The sequence below is a fragment of the Canis lupus genome, chromosome 28 (assembly GCF_048164855.1).
Source record: "Canis lupus baileyi chromosome 28, mCanLup2.hap1, whole genome shotgun sequence".
Lineage (NCBI taxonomy): Eukaryota > Metazoa > Chordata > Mammalia > Carnivora > Canidae > Canis > Canis lupus.
Window position 1 is genome coordinate 12,807,397 of NC_132865.1, and position 22,179 is coordinate 12,829,575.

At 36.7% G+C, this 22,179-nt stretch overlaps 2 long non-coding RNA genes across 2 annotated transcripts in view; one reads left to right on the forward strand and one right to left on the reverse strand.

Moving 5' to 3' along the window:
- Positions 1–22,179, reverse strand: part of LOC140620192 (uncharacterized) — a 186,687-nt gene that overhangs the window by 82,243 nt on the left and 82,265 nt on the right. The window contains exon 3 of the long non-coding RNA XR_012019956.1: positions 6,848–6,952. This is a non-coding gene — a long non-coding RNA (uncharacterized lncRNA). The remainder of the gene's footprint in view (positions 1–6,847; positions 6,953–22,179) is intronic.
- LOC140620193 (uncharacterized) lies at positions 1,999–19,982 on the forward strand. The gene is made up of 3 exons (XR_012019957.1): positions 1,999–2,158; positions 18,276–18,365; positions 18,851–19,982. It is a non-coding gene; the product is annotated as an uncharacterized lncRNA (long non-coding RNA).

Below are 22,179 nucleotides of genomic sequence, written 5' to 3' on the forward strand. Positions count from 1 at the left end.
CATGTCAGGCTCTCTGCATGGTGCCTGCTTCTCCCTCTGCCTGTGTCTCTGCCTCTCTCTCTCTCTCTCTCTCTCTGTCTCTATGAATAAATAAATAAAAATTTAAAAAAAATAAAAGCAACTGAAATTTTAAAACAAGAAGATTCTCCTCTCTAGAGCTCTATGGCCTAAGATTTTTATTATGAAGGTTATGTAGACCAACATACCTTACCCAAGATTTACTGACTTTAGTGAAATGTGATAGCCCTTAGCAGACTGAGTTGTCCTCAAGAATAGCCACAGACATCAAATGTATTGAAATGAAATGGATCTGGCAAGACAGAGCAAGCATAAGTCAATTAAAAATGAATCAGCGAGTCTTTCTAAACAGTAAGAATAACTGCCTCTCCTTCCTATGTTTACTTGTTTGATGTTCACAGAAGTACACATTTGTACTTACTTCAAGCAGATGCTTCTGTTCTTTTACCTAATGATATGGGGGACTGCTAGAGTAGGATTGTGGGAGGATGGATGTGGACTCCAACAAACATGGCATTCTACTGTAGACAAAGGAAAAGGAAATCTGGCAAATAGAATTTTCATAGGCCTACTCATCCCTGCAACTGTTTGCAAAAATGTTTAGACTCATGCTGTCCTGTAAAAATACATTTAATTTAAGATTTTCTAATAGCCAAATAAACAGATGAAGTAATTTTAATCATATATTTTCTTTAACTAGGTATTTCAAAAATATTATTCCAAGATGTAATCAGTACAAAAATTAGTAAGAAATATTTTATACTGTTTTTGTACTAATTTTCAAAACCTAGTGTATATTTTATACATATCATACCTCAATTCAAACCAGCCACATTTGAGCATATTAACTAGTACATTAGCTCAGATATAAAAAGTTGACATGAAATATAGTCGTAGACTGGATTTTACTGGATTTTACTCTTTAATGAACATAGTATGTCTGAATGTAGCAAAAAATATAGAAATATACCATCACGTGAGATAACAAACCCTAACTTTCTTTTTCAGTCAATTTTTAATCTGTTTCAATTCCCAGGTATAACCTAGGTGATATTTATGGCTGCAACTATCTTATTTGGAATTACCAGTATGAATTTTGAAGTAGTGGTCTCTAAGGGGAACTCACAAATACACGGCCAAAATCCACATTGATCTGCCTTTCAAAGTCATTCTGAAATTCTTGGTAAATGTTAATTATAAGTTCCTAAGAACATAGATATCTGCTAAATGAATGAGCAAATGGATGGTGATGAAGAATACATAAGTGGATAAAGTTCATATTTCATAATTTTATAATTTGTATTTTTGCTGGTAAAGATTGATTATATGTTATGTTGAACAATTTTATAGCTATATAAAGATGATAGGTAGAATGATAGATATTAATATAGGTATCTACAACTGTTCTTTCAAGTAAAAATTACAGAAACCTAAAATTACTTCTATAGCATTCAGTTAAGGGTAGAGACTGCTTAATTGAGACAGAGGCATTTGGTAAAGAAATCTACGATGGACAATGGAAGATGAAAATTAGAAGAATCTTAAACTCTTTACTTAAATTTTCTCAAGATTATCTAAATCTGCCTGCTTTCCAACTATTAAAATATTGAGGAAAAATATTACTTTTTTCTTCAGTTATATTCTACTTAAGAAAAAAATCTTAAAACAACCATTAAAACCTCATTATCACCTGACCATACTATTATAACTTGTTATTGTTTCCTATTTTTTCCCCATGTTAGCTTATCCAAGACATCAGATCAAGGTCTTCTTATAAGATGCAGTTTTCATTACACTATTCCCATGCCAAGGACTTCCTGTCTGTTATCAGATCAACTCCAAACTCCCTGGCATCCTAAATCTCTGTCAGATGCCTACACCTCATAATGTCTCCTGACTCACTACCTCATCAGCCACCCCTCTTTATATTTCTGCACATTCTGTTCTAACAAATTATTTATGCTCAGAGTCTATGAGAAATGGTGGAGAAAGATATGCCAAAGTGCTCTATGAAATTTCACTCTGTACTTTCTGAGGCCAGCCAGAGTGCCCATGAATCAGCTGCAACAGACAGATAGCCAAACCTGGCCAGGGAACAGCTATAAATGTGAAAGAAGAAATCACAGGATCAAAAACACAGGTATGGGCGATCTGATTTTATAAGATCAAAAACACAGAATGGAAAATATGTTCTGCTGACATGTTAGAAACTCTTGCCAAAAACTGAATAAGTAACTAAATCCTGAATCACTGAAGAGTTGCCCAGTGCTGAGGATTTTTACTACTATTTGAAGGCCTATTTTGTCAAGGTCAGTGAAATATGCCAAATTAAATGACCTGTCCAGCACATGAATCAACCCTGGGAATTTTAAGAAAAGGGTGTTTTTGGCATACACGGAAACTGCAGATTAACCAAAATCATGGCTAGATGCTAATTCCTATCACTTTAACAGGAAGTCAGACCTCAGTACTATTAAGATGAAGTTAAAAATATAATACAGATCATTTGTATCAAAGGCTGCTGTGCTACCTTTATTCAGAGGGATGTAATGTCAGTTAAATGTAGGAGAAACTCTGTGAAAGTTGACCTGGCTAAACTATAAACTCCATAAAAGACGGATTATATCTAATTCATCCTCTGCTCAATTCTCAGCACCTATAATAGCAGACATCTTAGAATCTTTCAATTCTTTTAGTCATTCATGACTGCTCAATGAATACTCTGGGTATCAAAAGTGTGTTGTTAACACATCTCAGTCCGAAACCATCTATAGTATATTCTATGGCTCAACAAATTATTCTACTTTCTAGGAATCAAACAATACTCTGGAAAGAAAAGGTCTGAGTCCTTCATTCACAAAGCTATGATTCTGAATGAGAAAGGAAGTTTTTTAGTTTTGTTTTTTTTTTGTTTTTGTTTTTACAGAGAATGCCAATATAATGTATGCCCAAACAAATTAAAAACGCTATCCCACAGTTTTCAGAATTTTAGTCTGGCTCTATATAACTATATGGATTTGGCTAATGTGTAGTATGCTAATTTGTTAGAGTTGGGTTTTTCTTTCTTTTAGAAATATCAAAAAAAAGTCACATTGTTTCACAGTGTCAAATACATGGAAAGAGTTATATAAGTTTCATTTAGTATCATTGCTCTTTCTAATATAAAATTGCATAGAAAAGGGTCGTTTTAGGAGAAAAAATTAACAATTTGTAATGATGCCTTTCAATAAATTAAATTTGAAAATAAGAGGTTTCCTACAAGATATTAATATTAGAACCTCATAAGCATCAGTGTATATCTGATATAATCATGGTCCAAGAAAAACTTTGGCAAACACTGGTGTAACTGCTTTACTCCACTGTTTTTCTTATTCTTAATATGTCTAACTGCCGCTCAACTCCACCAGGATCATTTGTTAAAAAATACTTATAAAAGTCAAATCGACACACTACTCCAAACAATGCAATAAATAGTGCCCCTTTCCCCTACATACATATACACATACATATGCCTACACAAATGTACAGATCATGTCCTATTACAGAAAATGGAAATCACCTAACAGCAGTAGAGTCCTACTATCATTAGGCATATATTATAGTATGTATTGTTTCACTGACTCATAAAGAAGAGATATAAGTACTCCACTTTACAGATGGGAAAAGTAAGTTTCAGATACATAAGATGATTTTCCAAGGGTCACACTTCCAGGAAGGTGGAATCAGGGTAAGAAGTTCTTTGCTTCTTTAAGCTATTTCTTTCAACCTGTGACTCCACTTTTTCTAGACCTTTATCCTTGAACATTTGGAGAATAAGGAAAGCCTCACATTTTTCCTCAAATTAGTTCTAGTACAGAAACACACACACATATACACAAACACACACAATTCCATATAAAAGTTTTGAAATGAAGATACCTAATCACTTCTGGTGGACATTTGCCCATATATGAGGCATTCCCACTGCAAAGGTACAATGCTAGGAGCTAGATAGTTGAGGTGGTTTTGAATATATTTTAGAGTCCGACCCTGATTCCTCCATTTAACAGCTGTGTGACCTTGAGCAAGTCGTCATTTTTCTAAGCCTCAGATTCCTTGCCTATAAAATGGGTCTAAGAATACTACCCACTTCATAAGGCTGTTCCACAGAGCCCTTAGCTCAGTCCCCAGCCCTCAGAGCAGTGAAAACAGGCTGTTCACGGGTTCAAACAAAATGAACAGAAAACCCATTTCCTGGTCCCTAGAACTGCTGTCAATTTTTGGAAGCATGTTTCCCACCACGAACCGTGGAGTGTTTTTGCAAAGTGAACTTTGCAAGTTTTTACAATGAGAAGCAATTAACTCACATGCTGGGCTGTCATATACTAGCTGTTGAGAGGACTGTGTGGTTGAAGAAGCTAAGTTGCCAAAGTTCAAAAAGCAAGTTCCTCAGCTGAGCTACATAAAAGGAAAAAAGGTCACCTTTGACTGACTTTTGCTCTTGGCTATCAAAGGTGAACAGTTTTTCACAGCATATTCCCCATGTGCTTTCATAGCCCCCCGATGGATGCTTTTGATAGAAGGTTGGAAAGAAATGTTAAAGAAGTGAAATGTCTAAACTAAGCTTCCTCTCTGCAAGAAGCTACCTTCTATTAGAACTACTTCCAGCTCCACTGTGGTGCACCTTGAAAAGGACCCCTTACAAAGCCAAAGATACAAATAAAGAACCAAAATCTCTGCTACAACTCTCCCTTAAAGTGCTTTTAGATTAACTTTGAGGATTTTTACAAACATTTAGGGACTCATCTGGAAGATTTATTCAGGAAGGTATGCCCAGAGTTAACATGAATGTTGATAAATACACTTCCACCTGCAGGGTACAAACAAGCAACAATTCAGAGTTATTAGCATTTACTTCCTATAAGATTTCAAAATCACAGAATTTGGAATTTAAATAACATAAAAGTAGAACTAACTGCAGAATCTCCACAAACTAAAGCATCATCTGCATAAGGCCATTATAACTATCTGAAACAAAACAAAACACTCCACGAAAAAGGTATTTTGGTATGTATGAGGCAAAATAATTTGTTTCTCTGATTTTAATGAACCAACAAGGTGCTTTCTTATCATATGGAGAAGCTTAAGAGGTAATGTTCATTATTATAGAAACATCCACATGGGCAAGAAATTAGCAATTATGGAAAGTGGGTGAGGAGTAAGTCTAGGAACTATAAAGAGACCCAACTTCGACACAGATGGTAGCATTTAAACTTAATTTTATCTTATTCAAAGAGAAATGCATATAAATAATAGAAGTAGAAAATGTGCCTTTAAAAAAAAAAAGAAAAAGAAAACGTGCCTTTGCACTTCTCAGTTAACTAGAAAATTCAGTGTCATCAGTAGTTTCTCAAGCATGTATTAAGATCTAATATTTTGTGTGATGCGGCTCTTCATTTAGAAAGACAGCTTTCCAAACCACCATTGATATCGAATATAGTCAGAATGACTTTCGAGTTGGGAGGGAAATAAATTTCCTTTCAACAGGAAAGTAGTGTGATGTAGTATTGTGGTAAAGTGGATTACTGTACTCAATTCTTCGCTCCTTCCTTTATAAAATCATTAATCTATTCCTTGAGCATGTAGTCTCAGTTCTTCCCACTGAGGGGATGCTTTCTCATTCCCACTGATACTGGGGTTGGCCATGTGACTTTCTTTGAAATGTTTGTGGATATGACATGAGCAGAGGCATTAAAAAAGTGTATGTGGTCTGCCTGGGCACCTCTGATAGCCATGATAAAAGTACCTCCTTAGCACACCCAATATGAGATATGTAAGCACACCCACTCTCAACCCAAATCTGGAGTCAAACCAGGCTGACCCAGCCGGAAGCAGATCTGTTCCTGCAGACCCACAGATCCACAAGTAAGAAAAATAGATAGATATTTTAAATTGAAATCCTCTGAATTCTGGGGTGATTTGTGTAGCATTACTGAAGCAACAGCTGTCTTCACAAGTATTTAGAATGTAAACTTCAAAGGCAGAGGTCTAGATTTGGACAGCCACTCTGCAGCTTAGCTATGTAACCTTGGGCCAACTTCTCAAAAGACCTGATTCTCAGTTTCCTCATTTGTAAAATAAGTGTAATGATGTCAATCAAATAGCATTGCTACAAATATTAAGCAGTATGATGTATGTAAAACAAACTTTATATATGCCTAAGATATTAGCTACTCTGTAAATAGTTGCTGTCAACTCATTGTCATCATCATCTTCTTCATCATCTTTATATATCAAGCCCTTCCTTCCCTATCTAGGCTTCATTGGATCAATGGTAGCATGTACCATGAAATACCTTGTGTAAAGCATTTATAATAGTGTTTTGCACAGAGTAGACCCAATAAATATTTCTTTCCTAATCAATCTTTCCCAACAGGTATATGAAGAAATGTTTCAGTAGTATCCTATGCCAAATAACCACAGTGACCAAAAACACAGTATTTTTTTTTTTTTTGCAAAAAGTGATGCATTTGGAACCACTCTCTGAGTCCACTCCAGATTGAAGTCAAACAAAACAAAATAAAACCAAAAACACCTTTATACTTCTCTGTAATTTCTGGTTCTCAAACCCATCTAATATTTTGAATCCAGTAGTCAGTGTAGTACACACACACACACACACACACACACACACACACACACCCTAAGTACTGCTATAGGTCCCAGTGGGAATTTCATAAAAATCTTCATATATACTGTCTTAGCTGTTTGGACCACTATCACAAAACACTGTAAAATGAAATGAATGGCTTAAACAAACAAACAAACAAAAAAAACATTTATTTCTCACAGTTCTGGAGGCTGAAGTTTGAGTTCAGGGTGCCAGCATGCTCAGGTTCCTGGTGAAGGCTGTCTTCCAATTTTATAGATGGCCATTTTCTCATTGTGCCCTTGCCTGGTGGAAAGAGAGATCCTATTTCTTACATTTCTTCTTATAAAAACACTAATCCTATTCATGAGGGCTCCACTCTCAACACCTAATTACAGCCCAAAGGCCCAACTTCCTAAAATCATCACACTGTGGGGGGTGGGGAGGGAGGATTTCAACACATGAATTTGAGGGGGGCACAACATGTAGTCCAAAACATTCACCTTGTGACTTGGCACCACCATCTTTGTTAGACTCTGCTGCCACTTCCAATGGGTACCAACATACCACAATTCTCAGGTCCTCTACACTGACACTCCTGGCACTTCCATATCATGACCTTTGCTTATGCTACTAATGCAGTGAATATCAAGGTACCAAAGCTGCTCAGTGTTCCTTACAAATGGGAGAAATTGATCCCTTTTCTCATAGAAATTGATCCCTCTTCTCATCCTTCACAATCTTGAAATAAAGTAATGCAATAATCTCTCCCACCCTAATATCTTAGAGATTTTAGTAAAAGTAATTCCTTCACTTCTTACTCACAACCCTCTCTCCCATAATATCCAAAATTAAGTTGACCACAGAAGAAAGTCAGGAAGAAAGAAATTGGACTTGGAAGAAATCTGAGAGATGGATACCATTCTGTGGCTAGTACTGTCCCTCTGGCTTGACAGCTAAAGCTCTGGTATTAGGCCAACTTTGTTTGCTTTGCCTCTTCCCTTAATAAGAATTATTTTCCATAAGGTCCTTCAGTTCCTCTTTTGTAAATTATCTTTCAGCATATGTAGTCTCCTTGACCTACTCACACAATTCAGGCTTACGATGATATTGCCTAGAGCCTCCTGCTATAAATATGGTGCCATTTATTTGGTGTAAAAAAAATGAATAAATGATAAAGGAAAAAAACTGGAGTCTGAACAAGTTATATTCAGAAACTCGGCATTATTTTATTTTTTAACCACTTGGTAATCTAACAAATACCTCAAACTTAACATATCACAAATCAAACTCTTGATTCTTCAGCCCACCCCAAACCTACTATTCTATAGCATTCACAGTCTGATGAAAAACAATTCCATCCTACTACTCGCTCAGGCCAAGAGCCTTCAAGCCACCTCTGACTCTTGTTTCCCAAATTTCAGATGCAAGCCATCAGCAAATCCTTTTGGTTCTACATGCAAAGTACATGGAGAGTCTAGCCACCTCTCATGTCTTCCATTACTACTATGTTGATTCAGGCCCCCATCACCTCTCAGCTGGACAGGCGTAAAAGCTTCCTAAGTGATCTCTGCTTCCATACTAAACCACTTATTGTCTATTCTTGGTAGAAGCCTGAGTGATCCTTTAAAAATATAAGACAGAAAATATCTTTGCTCTGCTCTTAGCCTTTACTTCTTTCCATCTCACTCACAGTAAAAGCTAAAGTTCTCCCAATACAATACTTCTAAGACCCTTCACCTGACATCCTTCTCTTGCTCACTGTTCCAGCCCTTTGATCTTCATGCTATTTCTTGATTTTCCCAGGTCTGCTCCCATCTTAGGGATTTTATTCTAGCTGACCCCCCTGCCTGGAATGCTTTTCTTCTAAATATACTCTTGGTTAACTTCCTAACCTTCCACCAATATTTGGTCAGATCTCATTTTCTCAGCAGACCGATCTCAACACTACTAACTGCTCTCCCTCAATCCCACCTTTAACACCTGCTTCCCCATTCCCCTTACCCTGATCTATTCCTTCATTTTTTTCAGAGCATTATCAGCACCTATTATAGTAAATAATTTAGCCATTTATTGTCTCATTTCCTTTTGTCTATCTCCTCTCCCTCATGTAAGTTTCATGAGGGCAGGGTGCTTTAACTCCTTTTTCCATTAAACACTGCTAGCCATATAAATGAACACATATCGAGAGGAGGAAAATCAAATTATATCATAAAGTAATTAATATCAATTTGTACTTGCCACAATGGTGCTTTGCAGAGGGCCAAGGAGAGTTTTCAAATATTATAAAACAAGTTTTCGTTCTTCAATCCTAGAGCCATTTTTTAAAATATTCTGTATATACACCAAACAACCTTTTGCACTCACGCACATTCTAATTATTTTATCTATTTCAAATGTCTCACAGATACAAGATTCACATTTGTTGATTCTCTATCTAGTTTCCTGGGACCTAAGAGGTATAAACTAATATGCAAATGGCAATTAGTCCAAAGGGTTACATCATGACATAATTTTCAGTAGCAGGAAAATGTCAAACATGGCTAATGTAAAAATGATGCAGATGGCAGATGCTATAGAGAGAAAATGGGAGATGTTTTTGAACAAATAAATAAAAGTAAAGTTATATATCAGCTTCACAAACACATCTTATTTACATCCCCTTTAAAACAGCATATGCTTCTTCAAGCTTACACATGTATCTCAAACATAACATGCCAAAAACAAAATGCTTTTCTCTCTATTCCCCAAACTTTCTTCTTCCTTAAGAAGAAAAACAGCACTGACATCTAATTAGTTAGTCCCTCCTGTTTACACCTATTTAATGCCAATTCTACTCAATAAATGTCTCTCAGAACCACACCCTTCTTTTTGTAACTATTATATGCTTCTGTCATCACAGCCAGCCACATTTCTTGCCTGGATGACAGGGATGCACTCTTAAGTGGATACCCCAGGTCTTGCCTTTCTCAAATCCATCCTCCACAAAGCATATATGATCTTATTACCACTCCATTGCTGAAAACTCCTTTAATGATTTCCCCTTGTTTTTATTTGATTTTATTTTATTTGATTTGATTTAGAGTGTAGGAGTGGAGGAAGGGGCAGAAGGAGAGGGCGACAGAAATTCTCAAGGAGACTCCCAACTGAGGGAGCCCAACACGGGGGCTCTATCTCACAACCCTGAGATCAGGACCTGAGCTGAAACCAGGAGTCAGACATTTAACTGACTAAGCCACCCAGGGGCCCCTCCCTTTGTGTTTATAATCAAGTTTTTAAAAAGTCTTAACATGGCTTACCAAAAAACCTTTGACATCTTAATATTCCCTGTCTCTTAAGATTCAAGTAAAGGAAAACTTTCATGTTTGAGTTCAAAGTACACAGTAGGATATTTTAAGAAAGGTAATTTAAGGGATCCCTGGGTGGCACAGTGGTTTGGCACCTGCCTTTGGCCCAGGGCGTGATCCTGGAGACCCGGGATCGAATCCCACGTCGGGCTCCCGGTGCATGGAGCCTGCTTCTCCCTCTGCCTATGTCTCTGCCTCTCTCTCTCTCTCTCTCTCTCTCTCTCTTTCTCCATGACTATCATAAATAAATAAAAAAATAAATAAATAAAAGAAAGGTAATTTAAGTTAGGTTTCCCCAGAAGCAAACCATCAGACTAAGATTTGAGTACAAGGAACGGTACTAAAAAAGACTCAAGATGCATCAGACAGAGAAAGCCCTCAGCCAAGAACCACAGGTCCTTTCCATAGGATACCTGGTTACGGGTGAGAACCACACATGCCTACGGGATATGGTGGGGTACCAGCAGCATCTGCTAAAAGGGTTACAAACAAAATGAGTCTTTTTCCCAGTAAAATAACCAGGTCAATAAAGGATCTTGAAACTATATAACATAATGGTTGAAGGAATGAAAAATGTTCCACCTAGAAAAATATATATAAAGTTAGAAACTTAACTCTCCCCTTAACAACACTTACTATTGAGTGGAGGGAAACTGAAAAGCAAATCACTGGAACATAAAAGTTTTTTTGTTTATTCAGTTTCTATATTGTAACTCTTTCCCCTCTGGTCATGAAAAGATAAAATCCAAAATATTTATGACCTAAGGAATCATAGGAAGGTCATATTTCCTAACTAATCAGTTAGTCTAAAGTGAAATTAAATTTGGATATGATCTGTTCTCTGGATTAAATTGACAAAATTTTCTGCTGTATTTGCCATTCAGTATAAAGATATATTCTCTTGTGATTAAATTATCCTAGTGTGTAGCTAAAATCTAAGCTTGTAATTTTTAAGAACTGTGAAACATGTTTTCATTAGTTACAAAATATAATGAAACAGGATTCATGTAGGAGATAAATAATATGTCTCAAATTATACTTTTTAATCCCTTCAAACATAAATGAGTTACTAATACATGTTTCTGAAATTCCTATCCTCAAAGTTCTACCTTTTTTTCCCCAAAAAAATACTTTAAAAAAAAATGTAAACAGCTACGACAGCTTTGGGCTCAGAGATGGCTGTCACATTTCACTATATTCTCTCTCCAGAAGTTTCCAACAAGTATGATTAAAAATAACAGCACTCCTGACAGCTTCTAAACCCTAACCCAATGAAGAGCTTTTATACTTTGACACAGGAATAACTACCCACAAATCCTGAAATTCTGACCTGTGGTAGAGGGATTACACTTTTCGTATGGCCACAGGGACAGACTAAAGACAAAAGTGGGAGAAGGATCTCAGCTCAAATGGAGAAAGTGGAGGAAGAAGAGGAAAAGGGGGACCAGGAGAAGGAGGTGCAGGAGTGGAGGAAAGAGAGAAAAAAATGCTAAGGAGAGTTATCTAAGTGTAGATTTGGCTTGGGAATTAGAAATAACTAACATGCACCCAGTTGATTGGACCACATCACTTTAAGGTCTGTTTCTACTTCTGAGATTCCAGGGTTTATCTGGCAGTCATGTACAAGATGAATTCGAGAAGAGTAGAGAGACAGAAAAATCAGTTAAGAAATATCTCAATAATAGAGGTAAGAGGAAAAGTAGAACTATAGAATGATTCTGGAAGTGGAGAGGAGCAAATATACTCTAAAACTTAGAGAGTCTGCTCAGGTGAGAAGGACAAGAGAGTAAGGATTCAAAGATGCCACCAAGGTTTGGAGCCTACTGGTAGGGAGGTTAAGCAATCACGAACAGAAACAAGACCCAGAGAAGGAACAGCAGGTCTGAGAGGAAATAATAGATCTGCTGGGCATTTATTACTTGACATCATTAGATAAAACCAACAGGTAACTGGAAATATGAAACTGGAGCTTGGAGAAGAGGTCAGGACTGGGCATACAGAATTGGAAACTGCCTGCACATCACTGACAGTCACAGTCATGACCTTAGAAAAGACTGTCTGCTTGGAGAGACTATAGGGGGGAAAGAAAACAAACAATGAAAGGTGTTTTTGTGATATCTAAGTTTAAGAAATGGGGAGGGGGGAGAGAAAGAGAAGGAGGAGAAGACAGGAAGGGAGGAGGAAAGGAGGAAAGAGGAAGGGAGAGAGGGAGGGAGGGAACAAATCTCATCACCAACTTTGCAGAAATGAGTCAGTAAAATATTTTACTATAGAGTTCTATAATATAAGAGTTCTATAATAGTCCTAATTGTAACAAAAAAATGAATAACTTTGAAATTTTTACTTGTATCATTTTTTTTCAATTTTTATTTATTTATTTATGATAGTCACAGAGAGAGAGAGAGAGAGGCAGAGACATAGGCAGAGGGAGAAGCAGGCTCCATGCACCGGGAGCCCGATGTGGGATTCGATCCCGGGTCTCCAGGATCGCGCCCTGGGCCAAAGGCAGGCGCCAAACCGCTGCGCCACCCAGGGATCCCTCTTTACTTGTATCATAACTTAATATTCTAATTGGAAAAACTCTCACTAGCAGAATTATTTTCTGCTTTCCATATTAAGTGCTTGGGGTAACCTCCTAGTTATATAAGGGAATAATAATAAATATTGATACACCGCTTATTTACAAGGAAGTGTCTATTGTTCATTTCAAGTTAAAATGAGATGACAGTTCCAAAAACTTTTGTGGCCATCTCTGTTTATTTGATTGAACTCTTGGGATTTGTCATTGTTGCACTGCTTTACTTTACCTAATGATATTGGATTAGAATTACCTAGCTTTATGGATTTGAAAAGTGTTTTCACATGCTTCATCTCTTTCAACTCCGATGGACATCCTGTGAACTAGACAAAGGTCTAATTACTGAGGGTTTAAATGGCTTGCCCCATGTGAGCTGCTGATGAAGCTAGTGCATGGCTCCTTCACTCCAGCACATTGACCCTCCGCCTCTGTAGGAAATTGTGATCTCTTGTTTGCGATTTGGTCGTGCAGCTGCAGGACTCCCTTCTGAACATTTATATTCATAGAAACATAGAGCATCAACTGATTTGTCCCTTCAAGCAGCAGATAAGAAATAAGACAAAGGAGAGCTAGGGACTTGTCCTAGACACAATCTTTTAGTTCATTAGAGCAGCAAGAAGCAGGCTATGAACAATAGTTATCTGTTACCTATCTATAAAGATGAGACTAATTTGTAATAAAAGTAACTCTGGTTTTTTATTTCTTTTTACACTAGATGAAAAAAATCTAGTGACCAAGGTGGATAAAATTATAAGGAAGTTTTGGAAATCTCTATTTTACAGACTTCTAAAATTTTTTTTTTAGATTTTATTTATTTATTCATGAGACATTGAGAGAAAGGCAGAGACTCAAGTAGAGGGAGAAGCAGTTCCCTCCGGAAAGCCTAACACAGGATTCAATCCTAGGACCCCGGGATCACGACCTGAGCTGAAGGCAGAAGCTCAACCACTGAGCCACCCAGGTGTCCCTAATTTTAATCAGTTTTTTTTTTTTTTTAATGCAGGCTCTCTGTGAGGAGCCTGATGTGGGACTCAATCCCAGGACGTAGGGATCATGCCCTGAGCCGAAGGCAGATGCTCACCACTGAGCCACCCAGGCGTTCACAGACTTCTAAAAATTTTAAACATACTCAATATGAGTCAGTCTTCTGCTCCCTCTTATCTCTTTTTCCATCTCTTGTAAAAAACCTGAAATAACAGCATCCTAAACTAACTTCCAGTTCTCTAGTCTTACCATCCCATCATCTTATTACACATTTTCTTTAACCTATAAAAGCTTCATTCCTGCCGTAAGTTATTCCTCAAAACATCTACATTTCAAAAGTTTGGCTGTTTTCCTTTTCTATCAAAAGCACTCAATATAAAATTTTCTGGAATAATGCAGCCTGCAGGGATCTGAAGACACCCTCAAGCCATGCACTTCTCAATCATTATGTTTCCTTCAACAAGTCTTAAGTTGTCTTAGATCTTAAGTGGTTGTCTTAAATAATTTTAATAACAATGTGCAAACGTTATTTATCCTTTAAAAAATAATTGGTTCATACTCAAGATTATTTCTAGAACACCACACCACAACTATAATTTTCTTGTATTTTGATATGCTTCCTTTAATGGGAGATAAAAGAATGTTATATATCTAGAGGTATAAATTTCAGAAATTATGTTTATACCTTAGGCCTGAGTTTCTGTGACTGTTATCTGAGCCATATAGCATGGTGACAATCTATGCATCAAATCCTCTCACATGAAATTCAAGATACGTTTGCTTGGCAGAGGGTATAATAATATTTGGCATCCTAGATCAAACAATTACCATATGCCAAAGGCTTTACCACAACCTTGCAAACTGGGTCCTATGGAATCCAATGTATAAGCAAGAAATCCGAGGCTCAGTAAAATTCAGTGACTTATAGCTACTAAGCAGTAGAATTGGGAATCAACCAAGTGCATTTCACAGTAAAGCTTAGGCTCACTTCACAAGAATAATGATATCATGGCATCAAGATATATTTCATACATCCTAAGGGGTGTCCATAAATGTCCTTAGGCTCTTCCTAAGCAAAAACTAACTCTGAGTCAGGTCAGCGAATCCAGGAATCTAAGTTGAAATGTTGAAGGAAAGAAAGGAGTAAAGGAAGGAAGGAGAGAGAGAGAGAGAGAGAGAGAAGGAGAGGAAGAGAACAAGGGCAGGGATGGAAGGGACTCAGAAGACAAACAATTTCTACCCCCCAAATCCCCCCCCTAGAGATGCACTCTACCCTGGGTGCATCTCGAGTTCAAAATAACTCCATGGTGGCAGCAATCATGTTCTAACAAATGAAGCAGGTGTGTTCTTTCCTAGTAAGTGCATAGGCGGGAGCCAATCTAATAGGTCAATTTCTCTCTTCCACTTTATTGAATATAACATGCTGTGCACATCACAGTTCTTTAGGACAAATGCATTTCAAAAGAAAAATTAGTCTGGAACATTGAAACTTGCAACTGTGTATATTTTACCAAATGTCAATCTCTATTTGCTGGGTGATTTGAGTTAGTCTGGTTCATTATGCAATTCTAAGCCTGAGAAAGTAATTTCAAATAGAAAAAAAAAAAATGACTTATCCCAAATCTTGGACTACCTGCAGTTTCCAAAAGTACGATTTAAGCCATTTTCCACCACTCAGTTATAATTTCGCTTTCTACTCCCCTGCTTCCAGCTAGGTTACAACCTCCTGACCATAAGAAAAATTGCCTCAAGTCTTACCTTAATTCTTCCATTTTGAGATAATTTCAGATAACAGTACATACTTATTTGAGAGTCTACATACCATTCTTCGTTCTCTTCTTAAAAGTGAGACTTGTTTTTTGGGGTTTTTTTAGGTTTCTACTCAGTTTTGTCACTCTTCATTAATGGATTACTTATCATGTAAAAGCATATTTCTAGATACAAAAATTGCTCCCAATGGCTATTTTTTATCATGATTGTCAAATTCTTCCCTGACACCTGTTTTAATATAATGTGGCAAATTAAATTTAAACCTTCGTTATTCTCTTTACCACAGTATAAGAAATTGCTGCTACAGGAAGTGACTTTTGAATGTGTTTTATGTCCAGTATTTGTGCCAATAACAATAATAACATTCATTTTGTGCTTATATGTACCAGTATTTCAAATTAAGTATTCCATCAAAAAAAAAAAAAAGCAAAGAAGACAATTTCTTTCTATAGTTCAGATTATTTCCTTAGCTAAAATGTCAAGCTGAGGATCCCTAGGTCACTGAATGTTAGTGATTTACAAGCTCAATATACAATTATATCCATAAAGATTATATTCCCCCTCAGCAATGCATGAAAATTCTTTATTCCATAGCTTTGTCAGAATTGCATAGTCTTACTATAATTCTTTCTTGAAAATTTTCCTAATTTGACAAGCAAAAAATGAGACCTTCCCTGTTGTTTTCATTTGCATGCTAATAAGTTTGTTAGCCTATTTTATTTCCTAATTATCTATTAATGTCACTCTCTGTTATCTATGAGGAACTTCCTAGTGCTGTTGTCCCCAATTTGAATGAACTCTTTAAATACTAAACCGATTAACCTTTGTCACATTTATTAAAAATGGCTGCCCCAGTTTAGCTTGCTTCTTAATTTTAGTCTTTTTTATTTTGGACCTGCAGCCCTTTTATGTTCAAATAATTAAAAGTATTGATCTTCGTCTTTATAAATTCTTCTATTACAAAGCCATCTTAATAAAATGTAAATTGTTCATGTCACTCCCCTATTTTTTTTACTTACAGTGCCACACTCCTCAGTATAACAAGTAAGACCTTTCATGATTTAGTTCTATCTCTTACAAATCATCTTTCCTCACTTCCAGCCTTCAACCCATGATCTAACCTTGCCAAATTCCTTTTGTAAAAGCAACCTGCTTTCTTCCCACATCTAGTTCTTTGCTCGAATGCTTTCTTTTCCTTCCAAAACCCATCATCCCCAGCTCCATCCCATTCTCCTGATCAACTTCTCCTTGTAATTTCAAGACTCAAATTTGTGTTCCCTTCCACAATGCTCTTTTAAAGCCACTCATCCTATAGATACCGGATGATTTACCCAAGTGTTCCATAGCATTCCAAACTCATCTCCTTCATAACACTTACAGCACTATGTTGTACTATCTCCTCAACTGGATGCCAGTATGCTGCACAAGCCAATATTTACATATTAGCATTTCCATATTATCTCGCACATAGTACATGTCAGTCATTATTTGTTAAACAAATGAATTAGTGACAAAGTTGATGGTGAAGGGTATTGGCACATGTGGATACATTTTATTTGTAAATATATACAACTTTTTTCATAGCACATGATGTGAAGAGAAATAATTGGGAGAAACTGAATGATTTTCAAATCCTTTTAGTACTTGAAAACATTCCTATGAGTACCAAAGAAAGAGCAATGCTATGTCAAGAAGCAGAAACATGTTTCTGAAACCACAGGCTGCTTAAGTTATACCACAGCATCTAGTTGAAGTATCAATAAAGACAATTTATTGTGGCCTTTTGAAGAGGTGTATTTTTTATCTTTCTCATACTACATTTCCTATTTTACTCAACCTCAAGAATACATATTGAAACTTAAATGACATATCAAGGCGAAACCAAGAGACAACACCATAATAAAGAATTCCAGTCTTGATTTACTCTCTAGGCTGATTCTCAAATCACTAACCTGAAAAATACAGTGGGTGGGTGTGGTGGCAGGGGGAGGAGGATCTGGATCTTTTGTGTATCAAGTTTCAGGTTTAAATAAAGAGCTTTGTCAAAAATGAATAGTATTGCCATATAAAGTAACAGTGGCCTCAATAAAACAAAAATTGATCTTATTTCAGTAAAAAAAGGCTATAAAATCAAATAATGTGTATCAATTGTATATTGTAACTATAAAGACATAATTAGGATTTCTTTAGTGTTTTTTAGTGTGATGTCTCTGGAAACAGTAGAGCAGAGATTAATGTGATAAATCTTAAAAAAAATTCCAGTTCAACAGAGCAAACTATCCAGTGCATATCACTAAGTATCTGTTTGTCTCCAACAACTTTTGTCCAAGTTAAACCTCAGATATTCGCTTATTTTTTCATTTAACATAAATGTTGGATCTTCGGGCTGAATAATATTCTTTATTAAAGATTTCAATAAAGTAACTCATATGGCTTAATAAGACACATGCTCTCATTAAGGAGTTTATAATTTAATAAAAGTATAAAAATAAAGTGATAGACACCTTAACTTTAAAACCACAATGGGGAGAATGATAAGCAAATTCATTGCATTTGTATCTTTGGGGTAAATCCCCAACAGTGCAATTGCTGGGTCGTAGGGCAGGTATATTTTTAACTGTTTGAGGAACCTCCACACAGTTTTCCAGAGTGGCTGCACCAGTTCACATTCCCACCAACAGTGTAAGAGGGTTCCCTTTTCTCCGCATCCTCTCCAACATTTGTTGTTTCCTGCCTTGTTAATTTTCCCCATTCTCACTGGTGTGAGGTGGTATCTCATTGTAGTTTTGATTTGTATTTCCCTGATGGCAAGTGATGCAGAACATTTTCTCAATAATTTTACTTTGTTTAAACTAATATTACAAAAATGATCATTTGACTTGCATATTTAAAAAGTAGAATGTCTACAGCCATTTAAAAGAGAAATTAATTTCATTAATTTTATGTTTAGGATGTTTCATCTATCAAATTGGAACAAAATGATAAAAATACCCATGGTGAATGAAAGTGTGAGGAAACAGACCCTTAACTCTTCTGATAAGTGAGTAAATTAGTCTAATTTTTTAAAAAGGCCATCTGACAATACGAACTTTCAATATATACATCCTATATCTTCAGTCTTTTTCTTGATTTTATTTTACTTCTTTGACATAAGAGAAACTTGGCTATTCTCTAACAATAGTTTCTTTTTAAGTCCTAGAAGAACAGTTTTTTTTTTTTCTCTCAGAATCCCACATCTCAGGAGCTAGAAGTGAGTTAGGCATCCCTCTTATTTCCCTTTGTCACTTCCAATGATTAGTCATAGTTACAAAATACACGCATACACACACACAAACACACAAACACACATCCCTATACTATTTGAAGATCAGACTTCACCACATTCCATCCTTTCAAAATGCTGTCACTTTTTTTGAAACTGTCAAACTGTTAAGTAAGTTCTATCTACCAGGTGGGAATGATATTGAACTGAACAACCTCATTAAAGTCCATTTCCTTCCACTTATTCCCTTTCTACTTCTGTAGGCTGCAAAGTAAATGTTGTGGTGCAGGATTCAATCTCTGGAGGAAGACAGTACCCTAGAGGATGATGGAGCAATGAAATAGAAAGAGGTTGGCCCTGGAGGATCTTCTGGAGCAGAGCTGCCTCCCTATCTATATCACATGCCTGGATTGTTACATGACAGAAACATATGCTATGTTATTTGAGTCCTGAACTTTAGGTGTCTCTCTCTCTCTCTCTCTCGGTGTCTCTCTCCTTCTCTTATCTCTCACTTTAATCTCCATCTCTAGATCTCTTAAAATTGCCTTAGCCTTAACCTTTACTAATCCATGACTGAAAGAGTTAGAGATCACATGGATAGAGATGGAACAAGAACTCCATTCCTAATCCTGACTCCAGAGCCAATACCCTTTCCACTTACATTAGGTAAATAAGCTCTTGGGGGTAAGAAGCAACTATTGCTGCAAAGAAATGTGTTATAGTGATCTTCTGGGTCTTCTTGACCTCCTTACACCCTGTAGGGCAGAGCACACTGAAAATACTATGTTCCTCCTTTCTGTTCATTTTATCAGTCTTAAAAAAAAAAATAGCATAGCCAGAATGGTAAGTCTCTTCCCACTTCCCACAGAAAAAGCCTTCTGTTTAACAGACAGAACGTGGCCAACGCCACAGGAGACCTGGCTATGTTCCAGACATGGAGTAAAGCTGACTTGAAGCACTGGAAGACTTATGGGACATCCTCATGATACAACTTCTGACCTCAGTCACGGACATTGCTCCTTCTTCACAGTTCCACTACTGTATTCATCCCTGTACAAATCTTAATTTAGCCACAACAAGCTCATCATACATTTTTATGACTCTTTTCTCTTCCCTCATTCTTTCTCCACCCATAGATTTTTTTAATAATACTTTATGTGCCTTTTGCTGATTTATTTCTTGCCCTCTGGTAAAAGAAACACAATTTGCTTTTAAAGACATATACATGAATACCCACATACACACAAACATATTAAATAAAAGCTCACAAAAAAACCCCTCCCATACACCCAACTATAGGTGATAAAATAAAAATATGGCAAAGTTAACATCTAATATAATTGTCTTAATATTTAAACAGAACATAGGAAATAATATTCAATATAAAAACATTTGGAATGAGGGATCCCTGGGTGGCGCAGCGGTTTGGCGCCTGCCTTTGGCCCAGGGCGCGATCCTGGAGACCCAGGATCGAGTCCCACGTCGGGCTCCCGGTGCATGGAGCCTGCTTCTCCCTCTGCCTGTGTCTCTGCCTCTCTCTCTCTCTCTCTCTATCATAAAAAAAAATAAAAAAATAAATAAAAAAATTAAAAAAAAAAACATTTGGAATGATTTTACTGAATATCATGGCTTTGCTTTCCTGTTTTTTAGTTCAATCAAAGGTGGAACATACATAAACAGGAATACATGCTGATCTGATTCAGTACAGTCTATTTTTTTGCTGTTTTTCATGAAGTCATGATTGAAAATCCTAATTTACACAAACAAGTTATTGTGAATAACAGCAATGCACTCTACGTATCAAAAAATTCTTCAAAGTTCATCAAAATTTATGGTAAAATTAAAGTCTGATGACCATTCTTCAGTGTATCTGGAGAACAATGCTCCAATATTTCATTTTTAGTTCAGGAATCAAGTTTAACTCAATTATTTGTTCAGAACTATAAAAATCAAATATATGTTTTACCACAATGTTTCTCTTAATCTTTCAAATATTTCTTTGGTAATAATTAAATGCCTGAGATAGAGAAGTGAAATGTAGTAACTCTCATTTTTCTTTTTTTCAAATTGTCATTAAAAGTTACAACAATACTGAGGCACCTGGATGGCTCAGTCAGTTGAGCACTCAACTTAGTTTCAAGCAGCAGACTCTTGGTTTTGAGTCAGGTTGTGATCTCCTGGCTCATCGGATCAAGCCCTGCATCAGACTCCCTTTGTCCCTTCCCCCACTTGCTCACTTGTTCTATCTCTCTCTCTGAAATAAATAAATAAAATTTAAGAAAAAAAGTTACGATGCTGAGAACAAAGTAGCCTTGGTGATTACTTGTAAATCTCACTATAACCATGACTTCTCTTGTTATCGTAGATATATCTGACTTGTGAACTATACCTTTTAGTTTCAAATTTAGTTTACTAAGAATACCAAAAATATTTATTTAAAGATACCAACTCTCTTACCAGGCAACACAGCAGCTCATTCACCTCATTGTTGACCTGCCTTATAGGTAGAAGACAGAAGCCAGGACTGCAGCATCTCCAGCTGCCACTGGATTTCTTCCTTCTGCTTTTCTCTAAGTTGGACCGAGTATGTGTATAGCTCTATGCCAGCTGCTCTTGAAGGACACCCATATCATTTCACCAGGGATGCAGGTGATAAGAGAAAGGCTAGTTTCCAGTATGTCCTTGCTCTGACTTACTTCATATCCTATTCTCCTTCCCAAAAGCTAGCCTGGCTGACCTCTGACAACACCAGGACCAACACCAGACTCAAGAGTCCTTACACACACAAACACACAAAGTTCTTGCATAGATATTTCCATTAGGTCACATCATTTTAGAAGACCTAATCCCTGCAACAAATCCTTTATTCTGTATCACTCATACCGATTCTGCTTTTCTAACCAAACCCTTTCACTAGTTAACATTTTCTCAATGTTGACTATTTACAGTTCCATACCCAATAGCTAAACATGAACAACTCTATTTTTTTCACATCAACCTTCTCCTTCTAATAATAAAAACCATTTACTTAAAGGTAGTCATGTTACTTCAATTAAAATGTCATGCCGTCCCAAACTCTAATAATGTTTTATTCCATAATGTTCTTTTAAAACACACACACACTGAAACTCAGCTGAAAATCTCAACACTTTGCCAACTGTGAGTCAGTATCTCCTGCATTTTGTTTCACACTTAAATGTAAATTGTACCAATGTAAAACTAATTCAATATTGATGTCTCAATTGTTTGACGACCAGGATAACATCACCATCATGAGTATTGATAGTAGAGCCAAACAGCTTGGCACTGAACCTAGGCTCCTCTTCATACTTTCTGTGGATCTTGGACATGCTACTTAACTCTCTACTCCTCATCCCTTCATCTATAAAATGACACTGAGAAGAGTCCTCAAATCATAAAGTTGCTGTGGTGATTAAAGGCAGGAGTGCATGGGTGGCTCAGTCAGTTGAGCTGCTGACTCTTGGTTTCAGCTCAGATCATGATCTCAGGGACCTGAGATCGAGCCCCATGTTGGGCTACACACTCATTTGGGAGTTTGCTTGGGATTCTCTCCCTTTCCCTGTCCCTCTTG